The sequence below is a fragment of the Dipodomys merriami genome, unplaced genomic scaffold, assembly GCF_024711535.1.
Source record: "Dipodomys merriami isolate MVZ:Mamm:240054 unplaced genomic scaffold, mDipMer1.0.p SCAF_1, whole genome shotgun sequence".
Taxonomy (NCBI): Eukaryota; Metazoa; Chordata; class Mammalia; order Rodentia; family Heteromyidae; genus Dipodomys; species Dipodomys merriami.
In genome coordinates, this window is record NW_027202270.1 from 142,476,107 (window position 1) to 142,494,052 (window position 17,946).

The window sequence follows — 17,946 nt, forward strand, 5'->3', positions numbered from 1 at the left end:
TCTGGATCATTGTTTACCAAACTAAGTTCCCAAGAATAGTCCCCCTGGGCTATTTTGGCAAGGCTGCTCAGCAGACAGCATGCCTTTGTCATCCCTAGTGGAGAAATGACTTCTTTCTCTGCTTTTACACACAGTGTGTGTGAGGAGTCTAGCTGGAAGTGGGCTTTGTTCTCAGAACTATACAGAATAATTCATCTCTCTCAAAGGTAACTTGTATATTGATCCAGGAATATTGCAGGAGTGTAGTTTTTTCATTGATTACTTGATAATGGGTCATTTCATTTTTATCTGCTCTGACTTCTCTAACTCAGATGGAGGGGGAAAAAAAAGGTAACCCTGAGCACATAACTCATCTCAGTGAAAAGCATTTTGCCTGCCAATTCACATTAGCTCAAAGAATGACCCTACCAACCTCTGAGTCATTCAGAACAATGTGTTCCAGACATGGCCCTTCCAACCTGCCTTGTTCTTGTTTAATATTAAGGGAAAAGACTAAAGGAGCATGCAGTTTGAAACAAATTGCATCTCATATATTTTTTGTTGTTTTGGAATGAGGAAAAGGAAATCTAAAATGTCTTTCAATGGAGTGAGCCCACACTGAGGATAGCTCTTATCATCTCTCCCATTGTGTGTAGTTAGCCAATTTACAACTACAGTCATTGAATTAATAATGATCATCTGGGATTCGCAAAGGCCTAATACTCAAGGCTCCATTCTGGGGCTGCTAGCTTGATATTTAAATATTTATTGATGGTAATTGGGTGACAGATAGGAAGGGGCTCAGTCAGAATAAATTCAATTTGTTTGCACAGGTGCAAACCACATCCTAGACAAGATTCCTCCTCAGGCCACAGAGTTAAGGTACCAAGAGAAAGCAAAGAAGCCTTTGAAGATATGCAAAATCTAAGGAATGGGGTCTTCTAAAGACTGGCTGGTTGAAAGGACAATCCCTTAATCATCATTTTTTTGTTTTTCTGTGTTTTGGTTTTGTTTACTAGTTTTTATCAAATTGTCAATGAAAAAAAGGTTGGAAATCTGACATTTTTCTAGATTCTGGATTTTCCTTTCGACTTCAAAAAAATATTTGAGAGCTACAGTGTACCAAGCATTTGTTCTGTCTGTAGATCATTAAGATCCAGGGTCCAAGATCTGTCAGGTTATGTATGCTGCAGTAACAAAGATCTCCAAAGCCTTCGTGACTGAAAACCACAGTTATATTCCATGTCACAGGCTCATCGCAGGCTGTGGGCCACTCTGGCCATTGTCACCCACTGAAGATGACAGCGATGAGTTAGCTGTCACCATTCCAGAGGGGAAGGGAGTGCCAGGGAAAAGCTGCATCACCAATGAAGTATGTTAGCCTGGAAGCAAACCGCACAGCTGCCAGCCACCAAGGCCATAGACACATGTGGCTTGCGACACCTCTGCCTCTCACCGGCTATGTGAACTTGAACATGTCGCTAAAACGTTTCTTTTTCTTTTCCTTTTTTTCCTTCATTTTTTTTGTCCATTGTGGGCCTTGAACTTAGGATTTGGACACTTTCTCTGAGCTTTTTTGCTCAAGGCTACCGCTCTACCACTTTGAGCCCCAGCACCACTTCTGATTTTCTGGTGGTTAATTGGAGATCAGAGTGTCATGGACTTTTCCTGCCTTTCAAATCATGATCCTCAGATCTCAGCCTCCTGAGTAGCTAGGATTACAGGCGTGAGCCACTGACACCTGGCATCATTAAAACTCTGAATGGCTGGCATCATTAAACCTCTGAAAAAAAAAAGGGGAATAATGGTACTTTCCTCATCAAATTCCCTGCACATAGTAGGGTTCTATCAATGATAGGAGTTGGACTTTTGTCCATGTATCTTGCCTATGGTTTTCTATATAGCAAGTGGCAGCATCAGAATCCAGACCAGGTTATGCTGAACCCCATTGGCCCTTACACATATAGTCATTATTTTGAAATCCTATTTAGCATGGGGAAAAAGAATGGAGGCAGATGCAACTGAGCAATGGTTTCAAAGAATGAGCTATGGACTACAGATTCCATCACACATGCTGTTCCTCTCTTGTCCATAATTGAACTAACTATCTCCCTCATACCACATAACTGAGCATGTAGGGGAAAGACCAAAGACTATAGTTTCAGAGATCATTTCTATAGCTCCTTATTAGAAAGACCCAAAGAAGGGGCAGATTCGAACACTGGGAATATGTTCTGATAATTATGGAATGGATGCAGAGCAAAGTCACCATCACCAACTGAAACTAAGAGTCAACAAACACTCCTTTCACTGTTTCTACATTGTCAGTGCTCAAACATATAAGTTGTAACGCCAGATTCTGCATCAAGAAAGACACTTTGGATTAGAGTTTTCTGGAAATGTCCAGGAAACTCACAGCTTGAGCAATGGGCTCTAGCAAGGCCTCGCAGGTGCTATTGCACAATTAAGGGACCAAGAAATTGAGAGAAGATTTAGTGCTTATTATTTTAATATACACCTAAAGGAAATCTTTAAATCCCATATCTATGGGCATTCAATTAACCTATAAAAAGAACAAAGACAAGCCACGTGTGTGAAGGAGAAAAGAGAATCGTTAGGGAGAAAGCAGAATTCTGATACCAGGTAATGTTGTCCTGTTATCTTGATGGTAGAGACTTATCTTGCCTTCTCCATAGGGATGATCTGGCCTAACTATTAAAAGGTTTGTACAGACTGAAGGAGAGCTGGGAGACAGGCTATGAAGAGGCATGTCTGCATCCAGACACCTGTGGGAACTATCAACTCACAGTCCTGCTGAGCTACAAAGACAGAGAAATTAGAACCTAGGCTGAGTGGTCTATAGTCAAGTTGATGCCATTCCTGACAACACAGAAGTCAGACAACCTGGCACCAAAGATATGACCAAGACAACGCTGAGAACACATCTCTGTTTACAAGTCTGATCTCCAAAGAACCCGTTAGCAAAAGTCTTTGACTCCAAGTAGCTTAGTCTGTTTTTACCTTGGTTGACCCTACAACACATACAGCCACTTGAACATCTGGAAAGAGATGGCCTTTGCTTTTCTTATGTGTTTCCATTAAGCATGAGTTTGGTACTCAGGATGGAGAAGCAGGAAGCACATCTCAAAAGAACCCACACTCCAGAATCTAAAGGGATTCTGTTGATTCTAAAAGCCTCTGAAGGGAGATTCTATAAGGCTCACAATCTTTCCTGTGTCCTGGAGACCAGACAGGACAAAGCCATCGCATAAGCCAGACAGAGGCACCAATAGAGGGAGAAAGAGACCTATTGCTTGGGCAACTGGATCCAGAAGTTGCAGCTTGCTGCTGGCTTCTTGGACATTTCCCTGTCTTCCATGTAGCCAAGATGGCTGCTTCTCATCAGGCCTGCTGCTGTCTACTGGTGAGCTTCTTTAGGACTTGCCTGGGTGACCTCTGCTTCTGAAACCATTGTCCCAAGATACCATATACCAAAAAGGGGGCTTGGGTGGAGACCACTCAGGCGGAGTTTGTGTCTTTTTCTCTTAGCAGTGCCTCAGGGAGACATTCCATTTTCAATTCAAGGGACGCAAGTCCTGCCATGTTTTTTCGTGCCTTGGAGTTGTCTACTGGAGGATCTTAAGGTAGATTTGCACTGTTGAGTGACTTGGTTTGACATTCAGAAAGCTTCCACCTCTCCCCTCCAATCTGACCCAGACTAAGGTCATGGGTTAACCTTCTATTTTCTAAATAAAGCCACCTTTATCATGTAGCTATGACCAAGGAAGGTCCTCAGGCTTAAGCTTGGGCTGCAAGCTCAGCAGCCTTGCTACTGATGGCTTTGCTCTGGTGTTTTCTCTCTGGCAGCTACAGAACAATGGAAGAGATATTTTCTAACCTCTAGAGATTTAGATGGGGTTTTAGAGATTTTTGATCTCACAAAGTCTTAGATGAGCTCACTGTTGCACAAAAGCCAATAGGAATCTAAAGGAATCTGAAGCTTGGGCTTCCAGTCTCCGTAGTTGTTCAGTGAGACTTCTCGATAGCCAGGGGCCATCAGATAACCAAGTAACCCACTAAGGATGTCCCATTGTCATCAGAATCCACATGTCCCATTCTCAACATTTCTTTAATTCAGCGGAGGAAAAGTTCCAGTTCTATTTCTCTGTTTGTTGACAAGATTCTCAGCTGTTGGGAATGCATCTGTGAAGAGTTCCACAGGAATTTGGCAGTCATATCAGAGCAACGGAACTCATCCAGAGTGATTAAAGTGGAAAGTTATGGCCATAATTTTCTAATACCACCAATACACAACAGGGATTTGCAGTCTCAAGGGAGTGAGTCACTATATAGCTTATTAGGCTCAGCCAGAGGAATGTGGGTAAGCTCAGTACAGGAACATGGGGGCACACCTCCCAGTGCACAGATGAAAACAGGATGGGCCAAAGAGGGAGGCCTGGCTAAGTAACAAGAAAATCAAAGATGGCAGCCAGTGACATGGCCCTCTGGTAGTAGATTCCTCACTTTCCTTGGGAATAATAGTGGTGGTGAGGCCAATGGACTGAGCTCACACTCACAATGTCATCATCTCTGGGCTGCTTCTTGTACAGGCAATGGCATCTTCCTTTCAAACTGAATGGTATGGGACAGTAACCTAGAGGAAAAGCTCAGAAGCAGCTTTCATTTAAATGCTGAAGTCCATGTTTGATAATGCCCAGTCTGGATTTCTTGCAAACATGCCCTATGGCAAGGACTTTGGGGACAGGACAGTGAAAGAAAGAGTTAAAGCAAGTAGGGCAGTAAAGGATGGGGAGCAAAGCAGTTTGATCCTTTATGGTGCTTTCTGTTGCTTCCCAGTAAATTCTAATAGAGCAGAAAGAGTGGCTGAATAATCAGGGCAAAGGCCTTCCCATAGAAGTTCTGCATTCCTCACCATGGCTTTAAGCAGTCTCATGTGCAGGCCCCTAAGACCTCAATCACATCACCATGTGACACAGGTGGGTACCATATCATGGCCCATTGCCCCTAGAACATACGAACAGTAGACTGACTGACTGGACTCCAGCATCTAGTCAGAGGGGCTAAACAGTGCATGGATTGCTCGTGCAGGTTGTATGAAGCCTCTGATTGGGTCTGAGGACTGAGATGGCCCATGTGTTATCCAATAATCTTAAGAATCACATAGCTCTCTCCTAGAGATGCTTTAATAACCCTTGCACAATGCACCCCAGGCATTGTAACCCCTGTCTAGCAGGGGCTCTGCTTACCCTTTTCTTCAATAAATCTTTGCCAACTTACCTCTTCCTCTATGTCAATGGACTTATTCTTCAACACCAAAGAAACCAAAGAACTGATCTAAGTGTTTTTCAGTTTCACTGAGCAGATGCAGCTATTTCTCAGCGGGTGGAACTGCCTGAATACACAAGTCCTCTCTGGCCAGGGTAAGGAGAGAAAAAAAGAAAATGTTTTCCACAGACGGTCCATCAAAGAAAAGAATGGAGAGAAATTAACTTTCTCAGCTCCAGTCAATTTCTGAGTAGCATCAAATGGAATCATTGCCCCTGGGAAAGCCTGCCTCCACATCCTGTGACACAATGCTCATTTAAAGTGCCAGGAAGAGGCAGAGACCTTTCGCATGGGGCTCAGGCATCAGCCCCACCTCAGAGCCCTGCCACAGACAATCATCACTGCCGAGATAGAGCAAGCCCTGGGTCTCAGACGCAGACAAGACCAGGAGAATAAGGGCACCTGAGATATAGCAAATAAGATGACCTGATCCTTGGTTGAAGGAAATCATTTCCCCTGGCTCCTACTTTCCAACATTTGTGTCATCAATTCTGAACCCATCACTGAAATTGGAGAGAAAAAAAAATGGAAGTTTACGAAGCCTGACGTGGAGCTGTCTGCCTCTCTACATGATCCTCTGAAACAGAAAAACTTTCCACATTCTCAGCTCCACATTATGGGAGCTCTACATGATCCTCTGAAACAGAAAAACTTTCCACATTCTCAGCTCCACATTATGGGAGCTGGGAATGTGGCTCAGCTGTAAAGCCATAGCCTAGCATGCAGAAGGTTCTGGGTTCAATCCCCAGCCTTACAAAAACAACATACATCTATTATGGAGCACGTGAAATCAAATGTGGGTCATTGAGGGACTTTCACTCGATCCATTTTTGATTGATGATAACCCAAGCAGAGTTATTCATCCTGTTTCCATATATTAAGGCAATATAGCATTAGATTGTTTCAGACTGGGCTCTGGATTTCTCCAGAGCACATGTAGTACACTACCTCTTGGTCCTGTTGTATGCAAACCAGGCATAAATTAGTATCTCTTTCCTTGCTATAATGTGGATCTGCCATGGCCCACCTCCCATGTGTGAATAGCTTCGATGTCAGCCCGTGTAACTCTTGGGTCGTGGTGGAACCCTTGGGTAAAGGGGCAGATGGAATGGAGTTCACTTGTTGGAGACATGTCCTTGAAGAGGATATTAAGACCTGGCACTTGTCTTTCTCTCTCTTTACTTCCTGGCCATAATAACATGAGCAGCTTCTCTACCATGAAATTCTATCATGATGTACTATGCTAGCACAGGCCAAAAGTAACAGAACCAAATAACTAAATGGCCATCATTTGGGCTCCCCATTCCTGAGCCAGTTCTGGAGAGAGAGAGTTGGAGATGACTTCCACAATCCTTACTCCTTTCTCCAAATAGTGCATTCTGTCTTCTGCAACAATGACTCTCCCGGGTAATAGACAAGTTATATTTGAGATTTAAACCCCAAAGCCACAGGGTACAAGCTGAATCGGGTTCTCCTGAGGCTCCCAAAGCTCCTCTCTCTTAAGTAACCTTCTTGTGTCCTCTAAGTCATTCTCCTTGGTGACTCCTCTCCAGATACTAAAGGGCCCCTCAGGTAAGGGTAGAGACTCTTCAGAGCTGCTGGTGGCCTGGCCTCCCAGTGTAGCCTTTTGTGCTGTAAAGAGAGAGTGTGCACAGCACCAGGGCTAAGGGTGAGGGTAGAGGAGAGAGAAAGCTTGTAGCTGCAACCATATCATCTCTGGATGTTTCCTGCTGGGACTACCAGGTGCAGGCTGAGGTCTGCACATAGGGAGAACTCAGCACAGCACTCTTTGTCTGCATCAGGAAAACCAGGTGAAATGAAAGGGCCTGTCTCTCAGTCCTGAAAAACCATGCAAGTGGAAACAGAACAAGCCAAGACCATCTGCTGTGGGTAGCAGCAGACCATGGCCAGCCATTGATTTAGCAGCCAGCTACAGCCAACAAAACAGGGAGGCTGTGTAACCTCCATAGCCTATCAGACTGTCAAGTTGAATCCTCATTCTATTTGGATCTAATTTGATCTCTGAAGTTGAGTCCCATTCAGTGGCAGGGTAGTGAGCTTCTTGTCAAACTTAACCAAATATTCATACACATATTTTCCCCCATCTCCATTGAGGGACTCTCTCAGACTTGCCCTGGCCTTCTAGGAGCACAGAACCTTTGAGTATTTTCTGTGAAGTAAGATGGGGGCCAAGATACCATGATGCTGCTCCAGAACCCTCTGGCTGTTCTACCATCACCCATGACTCTGTCTCTTTGGGGCTGGGCTGATTCCAGGGAGCCTGAAGGAGCCAATGGCCTCCGTGGGCCAAAAAGCATAAGTCTGTCTGCTCAAGAGTCACCCTGCTCAAGACCTATCGGGGGTTTCTATCATCCCCTGGACCTGAGGCTGAGTTCTTCGAGTGTAGTTTTCCCTAAAACACTCATGATGTCCAATTCAATTTATTTCTTCTCCCAGATCAAAAAGCTAGACCAAAAATACGTCTTCAAAGTCAGTAATAGGTTTGTATTTGACAGGAAAGATAGTACTTATAATCAATCATTCTTTCCAATTCTATCATTTAGGGAATCAACCTTAAGCCCCTTCAGGAATACTGAGAGTTAGAACTCAAATCATCATCACCATGATTTAAAGATCACAGCAACTTTTCTTCTCTGGGCAAGGCTTCACTGCACACAAGTTGCTATGCTATCCATGTAAGTATTATGGCTCCTCCCTAGATCCAGGTTTCTGCCTGTGTAGAGAGCTAACAAGAGCAAAGAAAGGAAATTCTGGGCTTTTCAAATCAGTAACTTTCAGAATGTAAAGGAAGTTAAAAATAATAACTTAACCCCAATTTGTGCTATACCAGCACTTGTCCAAAAACAACAGAAGTAGCTCCTGCCAAAAGCTGTGGCTCTCCCACAACTGTCCCGAAGGGAAACACCAAGTGTACACAGCCCTTCTAACTGACAGTTGTTGATTTTCCCACCTGTTTTCATGAGTCCACTCTAACGAAAACTGAAAAATAAGTAGACAATCAGTGACTAAAGATTGCTGTAGTACTTACCAACCCAACTTTTAGAACAATACAGTGTTTTCAGACACACATGCATAAATAATGAAAACTACTTCTCTGTCATTTAAATTTTTCTTTTATTAATGATTTTTTAACTGGTATAGTATTATTACAGCTCACATACAAATTTTCCCAACAGTCTTAATAATGTCCTTTAGAGGTGGATTTCATCCTAAAACCTAAGATCCAATCCAAGGTCTCTCCCTGTATTTAGCTGTATTTAGATTGTATTTAGTCTTGCTCATCTCTTAATCTGGAGTAACTCTCAGACTTGAAATTGACTGTTTAGAGATTTTAGGACAGTTGTTTACAAGAATGTTTCCAGATACCATCCTTTTTCCTTTTTTTTTTTTTGGTACCTTCCTTCCTTAATGTCCTTCTTTTTTCCTTCTTTCCTTCCTTCATTTCTTTCTTTCTATTCCTTCCTTAATTTCTTTCTCTGCCTCTCTCTCTTTCATGGTATGGGGGTTTGAACTCAGGGCTTTACACTTGCTAGGCAGGTGCTCTACCACATTAGTCATGCCCCCAGCTCTTTTTTGCTTTAGTTATTTTTCAAATAAAGTCTTGTGTTTTTGTATGGATTGAGCCTCTAATTATAAACCTCCTACCTCCAGCTCCACATGATTGGGCTCCCAGGTGCACACCACCACATTAGCTCATTGATTGAGATGGGGGTCACAGTAACTTTTGCCTTGCCTGGCTTGAACAGAGATCCTCCCCACATCTGTCTCCCAAGTAGCTGGGATTACAGGCATGAGGCCATATTTCCTTTTGGCTAGGGCAGAACTTCTATGCAGGGAATGTTTTACCATGTGTCACACCAGGGGCCTTGATATTGATTTGTCCATTGCTCACAGTAAGTTTGATCACTTAGATATGGTGGTATCTACCTTTGCAATTCATGTGAAATCTTTGAGATGACGCTTGGAGACTGAATGTACTCTTCCCAAACAACCTTTACCTAATGACTTCAGCATCTACTTTTGAAAAGTATTCTTTCTTGACTTATTATTATGGTGGTTAAAAATGGTACTTTTTAATTCTATCATTCCTTCAAATTTATTAATCAGCATTCTTCTACAAAGAAGGCCCTTCCTTATGTCCCTTCCTCTTTTATTTGGTATAAATACAAATTGATCCGATCTCCTTAAATGCCTATTACCTATAACTGTTGTGATTAATTTTAATGCTCAGGTCATCCCAAGTTTGATGAAGGAAAACCCCTTTTAAGTAAGGCCTATATCCTCCTGACACAATATTCTGGGATTTAGAATTAAGGAAAGAGATTGAAGGAAGATCAGAGAAAGAAGAACCATAGGACTGGGCTAGAGAAAGATGGTTATGGTGACAAATGTTTGGTGTTTTTTTTTTTCAAACTAAACCAAGGTCTCATCTTCAGCAGACCCCCCGGGGGGGGGTCTAGACACATTGAGAAGCCTTGGGGACAGGTCTGACAATAGTCTAATGGATGGAAAGTGCCCTGGAGAGACCTCAAGGTCCTCCCCTCCCCCACCCTGCTACTATGCCTGGACAATAGTCCTTTTGCAGAGAGCTGTGGAAATGTAGAATACATCCCAAGGGAAGGCAGAATCAAGCACTGCTAAGAGGCCCCTTGTCACTAAGAAGAGCTGATGTTCTAAAGACTTAAGTGTAGGACTTTTGTATGAGCCCACCTCCACCTGGCCAGAGGGTAAGAGAGGCAACCAAGAGGCAAGTGCATGCACTCTGTGCTCATGGAGGCTCAAAAACCACTGGGCCAGCTCCATCATGGGTAGCATAGAGGCAAGAGAACCACTCTTCTCTTTGGCCACAGTGATTGTTGTAGGCTCTGTTGGATGGTTGTCTGTGTCTACCAAGACTCAAATGCTAATGTTCTAACCTCCAATGTGATACAGTAGGATGTGTGGATTTGGACAAGTGACTATAGTGGGCATGAAAGTTAAAGACTCGTGGGATTTGTGCCCTTTGGGGAGGGACCCAGAGAGCTCTCTCATTGCCTTTTCTCCATATAAAGAGAAGTGGCTGAAGCCTGGCACAAGTGGTTCACACCTGTACCCCTAGCTTCTCAGGAGGATGAGATCGGAGGATTGTGGTTCAAAGCCCGCCCAGCCAGGAAAGTCTGTGAGAGACTTATCTCCAATTAACCAACCAAAAATTGAAAGTAGAGCTGTGGCTCAAGTGGTAGAGTGCTAGCTTTGAGCCAAGAGATAGTGCCCAGGCTCTGAATTCAAGTCCTAGTAATAGCACAAAAGAGGAAAAGAGAGGGAAGGTTGAGATATCTCTATCACAGGACAGTATATGTTGCTGCCACCTGTAATCCAGGACCCAACCTTGCTGACTTCTGTCCTCCAGAACTGTGAGAAATGTATTTCTATTGTTACAAGCCACTGGGTCTTCAGGAGTCTATCATAGCTTCCTATCAGACTGAGAGAGAGTTCAGGTATCTCTGGTTTCCAGTAAAGCCACAGGAAAGTCCACTTTGGCTGGAGAAGGGTAGTCAGCGCTGGTGCTTAGTAGCCAGCCACCATAGTGAAGTGTCATCTGCATGACAGTTTTAGGACTGACCTCCAGGAAGACTTGAAGAGAGGGACAAAAGGGACCATGTGGCTAAATGCAAAAACAACTGAGGAAAGAGCTGGATTATTTGGGGCTAACCTGTCCTTTAGCTGGGTGTTAAACAGGGCAGTGTGATTACCCCTGACATGAAAGCTCATAGGACACTGCGAGGCCTCAGGGCCTAGCCATGGACAGTTGGCATTCTTTCCACCAGAAAGGAAGGAAATGAAGGCAGACATGGAATTTTAGAAGACTAGAAAGAGAATAAATCACCACAGGAAGAAAAATGATATAGAAATAGCCACAGAACCAACCTGCATGCAACAGTCAAACAGCCCATCTCTGCCCCCAATGACATAAGAAGAGCTTCCCAGGTACACAGGCGGAAAGTATAACTGCCCTGTGGGCACAGGCCCTGCCACTGCACATCTACAAAACCAGAACTGATCATGAGTAGAAAGTCACACAGGGACCAAAGGCAAGAATAAAGGCGAAAGAGAATGAAGGCAACACCTTGGTTCTGTTGTCATTCATTGGTCAATATTCACTGTCGCATATTTGTGATAGACCAGAGAAAGCTTTGTGGAAAGACTTCAACAAAAACACAAGTTCAGCCTTTGCTCGAGATGGCAGCCAGTCCCTCACACGGACCTTTGGTTATCCACTTTAATTCCCAAAGCATCATTTTTTAAAGAAAAACATACTTCCCTCCAAGAGCACCTCCAAGGTGCTCATATGCATTGTCTGTTGCCTCCCCCTACTGACAGGATGGGGGAAATCACCGAAGGATACATGAATAGAGTTGGAAAACTCAAATGACTGCACTTTCCCACAGGGTACTTGGGGTAACTGGACCACTCTGGGAACCAGGCGGGATGGATTCTACCACCAAATCTTCTCTCTGACATTGTTCTAGAGCCACAATGTGGCAGGAAGGAACAACCCAGCAGAATCAGAAGCCAGATCTGCATTTGTAGCCTGGTGCTATAATGCACCCTTTGTGATTTCCAGCCATGGGCTTCAACTCCAAGCCTCTGTTTCCATCCATGTAAAATGGGGCTGATTCTGCACTACACCATGTGAGTCTTGTAATAGTGAGCATGGTGCTGATGGAGGTAAAAACTCTTCAGATACAGTACTGGGGGCAGGGTGCTACTGCTGCTGCTGCTGCTGCTGAAATGATATTGCTGGAGTTGGTGTATCTCTCAATTGCTTAGAATTCTATTTACGGTTTCTGAACCAGTCAGGAGACAATTCTTCCTTGTATCTAACTGGGAAGGAAAACTACTTAAATCTTCTTTCTCTTGGTCAGCTTTCTAGTTAGTTTTCCCTTCTTGATCTGGCATCTGACTTATCTTTTGGCAGTTCATTTCTGCAGCAGAAAATCCAAGTTGCATCCACAGGATACAACTTACACTTGCTTTTACCAACTTCAGCTTTTATGCTTCACCATGCGATGAGTCCTCAGATCTTGTCAGAAAGGCAGCCTGTTCCAGGGCACACAGAGAGCAGAGCACCAAAGAAGAGTGCCATCAAACCAGGCTGTACTCAGGGAAATTCCCCCAGCACAGGAGTGATGGGACATGATAAAGGGCAGAAGATCAGGCTAATTATTACTGAACAAGCTTTGGCGCATAACACCTTAAGCAGCACGCGCGCGCGCACACACAACACACACACACACACACACACACACAGGTTCAAAGTAATTATAGGTTTACATGATCTGCTTGGGGATGCTGGGAAATCATTTCTAAACTCAGCTCCAAAAATAGTGTCAGCACCTGGATTTAGCATATGTCAAGCTTTTTCTTGAGCAAACATCTTTGACACACCAGGAGTCACCCAGAAAGCCCTTGGAGCAGGTGCTGGTTTATCTGTTTCCTGGCAGAGTTGAGAGTCTGCCACATCCCTTTGGGTTCTTATGCGATATGGAAGAACAAATCAGGAACCACGAAAGCTTGTCTGTCCTGATATTTCCCTTTCTACTATGGAGAAAATGCCACCCTCACCCTCAGCAAGCAGCAAAAGCATAGATCCAACTTTTTTTTAATGCCTTAGGAAGGTCCTTTCCCAATTTCACCCTCCACACAAGCAAGTCTGCCCCACCGCACCCAGCTCTGTGGTGAGGTCAGAGAACTCATACTCCAGCCTATGAAGGGCAAGCAGCAAACTCCATCTACATACCAGCCTGCATTGTGAGCCCAGGCCAAGGATGAATAGAACTGGAGGAATCCCAGGACCTGTCTGCTAACCCAATCCAGGGATTTGGAGTCAGGGACTTGGGTTCCTAGGCCTACTTTGCCATGGTTAGTACCATGTTTGGACCACTGCATTGCTCTGCTCTGTTCAATCACACTGAAGGGTTCTCTGAATGTATACTGAACACACCTTTACATGCCTCCAAGAATTGTAGAGAGGGAAGGAACAGGACCAAGAAGTAATAGGCCTGGCTCACGAGATGAACACTCACTGAACACCTTTTAAGTGCCAGGCATTGTGCTGGATGTTTGACCTGTGTTAATTGTTTAGCCCTTATGGTGTCCCATGAGAAAGAATCCTGGCTAGACAGATGCAAAGGTCAGGGCTCTGAAGGGTTAGGTCGTTTTCCCATGGCCACACAAGCTTGAGGGACAGAATAAGGATTTGGAACCAAGGCCTAGACATGTAGAGGTGCTCTGATTACAGTGCTGATACTGAGAGACAGCAAACGGTACTACTAGTGGAAATTGATGCCCAGAAAGAAAAAAAAAAAACACACTCAGATAGGGACAAATTTGGCTAATGCAGATTTTCGTAGGCAAGCTAGTCAGTCTGGACTCTCAAATCTTAATTACAATCAACAGTTTGGGAACCACTTCTTCAGAAATTTGAAGTTGTTCTTTAACTCAGTGGTGCCAGCCAAAGAACCAGATGAGAATGACTCCATCCTCCCCAGCAAACAGAACTCAGACCGGCTGTAGGGTCACACTGGCAGTGAGTAGCTGTACAAACTTGGGCAAGTAAATGAACCTCTTTGAGCCTGTTTTTTTTTTTTTTTTTAATTTTTACAATGGGAGAGATTTATTTAATGTGAAGATTAAATGAGTTACTATAAAGCACCCAGCAAGTAGCTGGAAACAGCCATCAGTTCATTAATGCTTACTATTACTATTAATCACAATTATATGTAATAAGAGGTCATCTTGAGCAAGGTGGGGTCAGGTAGTAATTTCCAAACTCTCCTTAGTAGGATTAAAGAATAACTTGAATGTCTTCCCATTGTTTGGCTTTGCATTTTATTTGGGTTCTCTTCTTTGTGACATGACACACACATCCCCTCTTACTTATTGCCCTTGTGTTGGGCATCCACAGCATCCAGGCTGGTCAGCAGACAACTGGTTTGATCAAGGGACATTCACAAGGCCTGTGATGAAAGTCTGGCACTAGTACCCCTGTGGCCCACACAAGTTCACCAGAGACCAGTCACCTTGACTTGTCCTTTCCCTGAATCAGGTTCTTAATATAAAAAGCAAGAAATATTTGTTTCAAGTCCATGTAATTTTAAAAATATGGTCTCCATCCACTGCATTTGAAAGGATATTTTCTTGCTTTACTTCAAATTGCTGTCATGTACACATAAGGTAGTGCAGTGTATTTATTAGGAATCAGCAGAGAGAGCGTCAATGGCATTATATGAATATATGTATATATATATATGTAAATATGCATGTATACAAGTGTATACAAGCCAGCCTAGGCTGGCTTTGAATTCATGATATTCTGCATCAGCTTCTTAGTGCTTAGATTACAGGTATGAACCAGTAACCTTGCAAATGGTCCCTGGTTGCAGTATTTGAAAGTTGTCTCTGCCCTGATATGTCACCTACTGGTCCTGCAGCATTCTTCACTGCCTCAAGACTAATGACTTACTATCTGGAATCTTCTGTCATTTTTGTTGTTGGGCTTCATTAATTCTTATAGAAATCCATTAGGGACAGAGACTGCTACAGTGCCCCCAGAATACAAGTCTTCACGTTTAAAAAGAGCATCCCAGCTGGGTGCAGGTGGCTCATGCTTATAATCCTAGCTACTCAGGAGGCTTAGATCTAAGGGTTGCAGTTCAAAGCCAGCCTGGGTAGAAAAGTACATGAGATTCTATCTCCAATAAACTATTCAGAAAAAGCTGGAAGTGGCGGTGTGGCTCAAGTTGTAGAGTGCTAGCCTTGACCACAAAGAAGCTCAGGGACAGAGCCCAGGCCCCAAGTCAAGCTCCAGGACTGGAGGGGGAGGAAAGAGCATCCCAACTGTTCTCTTCTTACCCCAAGTTCCCTGGAAAATGTTTAAAATACTAATCAAAAAAGTATTTACTGGTGACACAAATCCCTCAGTGAAGTCAGGATCTCTAATCTCACTTCCAGTCCCATTTTAAAGCAAATCTTTCCAGTGACAAACAGCACCTAGCTAGCCAGCTGGCTCTCCCACCTCCTTCCTCCTGGAATCCTTTCTACTCATTCTCTCCCTTCTCTTTCAATATCCCTGCTCTCATCCATCCTGCCCCAATAGTAGGGGAAGGCGATTTAAACTGGTAACTCTACCTTGAACTGTGTGCCAGGCTCTGTTAGGAGCAGTTACATGCACTGAGTTTCTTAGTCACACTAAGCCCCTGAGATGTGTCACTACCATTACCTTTGCTTCCCAGGAAGAATGAGTCACTACCATGTTCCAATCTTCCCAAGGCCACGAATTGGAAGTGCCCCAACTCATAACACATGAAGTACCTGATAGCCATTTTGAGCCCTTTTTTCTCTTCCTTCACCCACTCCCTTCTGCCTCTCAACTGTTGAGTCCCTTCAGACAGTCCTGCTGTATGGCCCAGGCTATCACCTCATGCTAGTTAGCCTCTTGCTGGCCCCACTACCAGTAACATCTTGCCATCCTCTCCTAAGCAGCTACTACATGCCAGGATAGGGCTGTCCTTAATCGCCAGTTCACAGAATTGGGCATGTCAGACAGGTAAACGAGCATAATAAATCCTTGGTGACAATGGGCTGGAAAACATGTCAGATGGAAACTTGGAGTAAAGATTAGCTTCTTTCTAGCATGATATAATAGGACTATTCCTTGACTGCAAGTAACTCTAAGCAAAATCAGTGGAGTTCATTTCATAGACTCACAACTATGAAGATGTGAGGTTGCAGGGGTGTACAGCTTCAATGGCTGCAAGGTCTATTCTGTAATTATTTTGGCCCATCTTTCATAGTCACAAGATGGCTGCTTCAGCTCCAGCTACTGTGGCCCACTTCCATCTTAGATAATCCTGCTTGTAATTCTACCTACAACCTTATTTCTTCCTATCCACATAACAATCAGAGACAAGGACATGGGCATCTTTGGGACATCTTGGAGCCTGCTCCACTAGAAGCAGGAAAACATCCATGAGGCTGATATGGCTAGGCCCCAAAGATCACCAGGGTGCCTATGAGACCCCGGAGAACCTTCCCCAGACCACAGCTAAAATTCCCCAAGGGTGTCACTCTCTATGCCCCACATGCACAGTTGGCATCTGCTCCACAGGAGCAAGAAAATGGGTGGAAACAACAAAGAAAAGTTGCTCCCCTGCCATGTCCCTCCATCCATTCTAGTGACACAGCTTAAGCCTGCGCCAGTGTGGAGGGGATGTGTTTAAAGGGCCCAGCTCTATTTTAGAGCAAAAAAGACAAAAGAAAAAACAAAAACAAAAACAGAGAGACATAGGTTTGGAGCGAACCAGCAATAAAACTGACACAGAGGAGCCATCAATTTGGGGTGTTGACTAAGGACGGTGGTGTATGAGGCTAGTGAACTTGCTGGCCATTTCCAGAAAACTCTATAGTTACTATGGAGCTGAGGATGCAGATGGTGTCCAGCTGGTGTGGGGCAGAGATTTGGAACGATGAGGGAGCTCATCTTGGTTGTCTTCCTTTTCTCACTTACCAGTCCCATGGTGTGTGGTCCCATCTTAAAACAGTGCTATGTACATGTTTATGTGTTAATTAAAACATATCTACATATACATGTGTGAATATGTACTACAAGATCAAATGATGTGACCAGCTATGTAGTTATTTGGAGGAAGGCAATTATATACTCTTCTTCATGACCATTTTTGTTTTTCACTCTTTTCTCACCACTTCTGTTGGTAAATTAAATCTAATTTAGTATTATATTTTATTCCTTTTTTTTTTTTGTCTTTTTAGCTATATTTCTTGGTTTTATTTTCAGGTAGTGCTCTGGAAGGGGTAAGGAATCTGGCCAATCATCTGATAAACAACAAAACAGACATATGCTTTCCACCGGCTGCTGGACGCTGCCTGCCTGTACTGATAATTGTGTATGACCCTTGATGTTGTATCTAAATGGCCCTTGGCAGAAAAAAGGTTCTCACCTCCTCAAGAGTTTACAATATGCCTCCTTGACCTATCAGTCTATTTGAAATTAACACAGTAGTACCCTATGTCATAAATAATTGCACTCACCCCTTTCATATTTATGCACAGAATTCTCAGTATCTTCCTACTCATTTTTACCCTGTCATTAACTTTCAGCTAGAGGGAATGACCTTTTAAGATTGCTTGTAGTGCAGGTGTGTGGGTGATACTCTTTCTCAACTCACATTCACTTGAAAATGGTAAATATATGGCCTTTTATAGTTCCTTTACATTTTAGTGAGAACTTAGGAAGGAGGAAAAAACATATCCCAATAGTATTGAATATGCTTTTTAAAATTTAAGGTTGAAAGCTTGGCCTACAGGGACTGAGTTTCCTCCTGGCCTCCAGCAAGGGCTCCGTAACTTTGGAAAAGATGTTTTGGAAATTGTCAGCTGGCCCAAAGCTTGCAGATCATGACTGCAGACAGTTCTTATCCCCACAGGCTTACTACATTTTATTAACAAATAATGTAAAGCTTATGTCCCAGACACTTGTTTACCTGAGTACCTTGACAGCAGCCATATTAGGTAGGGAGAAACTTTATTGGCTTGGTGGAC

The 17,946-nt window shown here is 43.6% G+C and overlaps 1 long non-coding RNA gene across 1 annotated transcript; it reads left to right on the forward strand.

The window, feature by feature from the left end:
* The first annotated feature begins 3,221 nt into the window (after positions 1–3,221).
* Positions 3,222–17,337, forward strand: LOC138808431 (uncharacterized). Its single transcript, XR_011366465.1, has 3 exons — positions 3,222–3,403; positions 7,890–8,021; positions 17,183–17,337. It is a non-coding gene; the product is annotated as an uncharacterized lncRNA (long non-coding RNA).
* Positions 17,338–17,946: the final 609 nt, after the last annotated feature.